This window comes from Orycteropus afer, unplaced genomic scaffold (assembly GCF_000298275.1).
Source record: "Orycteropus afer afer isolate SDZICR_OR568_19922 unplaced genomic scaffold, OryAfe1.0 scaffold00009, whole genome shotgun sequence".
NCBI lineage: Eukaryota > Metazoa > Chordata > Mammalia > Tubulidentata > Orycteropodidae > Orycteropus > Orycteropus afer.
Genome location: NW_006921596.1, coordinates 2,937,237 through 2,938,446, shown reverse-complemented (window position 1 = coordinate 2,938,446; position 1,210 = coordinate 2,937,237). Strand labels below are relative to the sequence as shown.

The window sequence follows — 1,210 nt, the reverse complement described above, 5'->3', positions numbered from 1 at the left end:
TTATTGAGAGTTGGAGTTGGGTATTAAAGCATTAAACTATTATTGTTGAATTGTCTATGTCTGTGTCTTTCAGTTATGTTAGCTTTTGTTCTGTGCATTTTGTGGCTCAGTTTTTAGGTGTGTACATGTATATCATTGTTATATCTTCCTGATATTTTATTAATCTAAAATTCCTTTAATTCTCTAATAATATTTTTTGGTCTATTTTGCTCAGTATTGTTATAGCCATTCTAGCTCTACTGTAGTTATATTTGCATTATCTCCCTTTTCTTGTCCTTTTAATTTCAACTTAATTGTGTCTTTGAATTTAGCATTTGTGCCTTTTAGACAGCACATAGTTAAATCTGTTTTTTTTTTTTTTTTTGGCTGTAGACAAATGAAAGAATATGATCTTTTATTTATTTATTGTGCTTTGGGTGCAGAAATATGGAATGCTTCACAAATTTGCATGTCATCCTTGTACAGGGGCATGCTAATCTTCTCTGTATCATTCCAATTTTTTTATTATATGTGCTGCCAAAACTAGCACTAAATCTATTTTTTACAAATCTTTCTTGACACTACATTTTATTTGAAGTAGTTATTAATTCTTACAAGAATTAATATGGTTCATTTACATCTGCCATTTTGTTGTTTTTTGTGTCTTCTGTCTTTTTTCTTCCTTTCTTCTACCTTTATTGCCTTCTTTGAGTTAAATAAGTATTTTTTAGTATGTTTTAATTACTTTATTTTTCTTTTACTATATTTTTTATTTCTTAGCAATTGCTCTAGGGATTACAATATGTGTCTTAAAGATTTCAATCTGCATCATCAATCAAAACTCACTGTCATTCTGACTCACAGTGACCCCCCCATTGGGTTTCCAGGACTGTAAATCTTTATGGAAGCAACTGCCTCATCTTCCGTGGAGCAGCTGATGCATTCAAACCACCAACCTTTTGGCTAGCAGTCAAATGCCTAAACCACTATACCACCACAGCTCCTTAATCTACATCATAGTAATACTGAATTCCAATAAAATATAAAAATTGACTTAAGTATAATTTCACTTTCTCCTGTCCATTGTGCTGCTGTTGTTACACTATACAATACAGGGTTATAATTATTTTTTCCGTGCAGTTGTCTTTTAAATCAGTTAAGAGAAATAACTATAAAAATAAATTTATACTCTTACACTTGAAGGTGTCTAACAGTAACAACAAAATGTAAT

General features: G+C 30.5%; 1 non-coding gene across 1 annotated transcript; it reads right to left on the bottom strand.

Annotated features, from left to right (window-relative positions):
* Positions 1-420: 420 nt before the first annotated feature.
* LOC122150644 lies at positions 421-529 on the bottom strand. Its single transcript, XR_006163786.1, has one exon. It is a non-coding gene; the product is annotated as a U6 spliceosomal RNA (small nuclear RNA).
* Between the last annotated feature and the right edge of the window lie 681 nt (positions 530-1,210).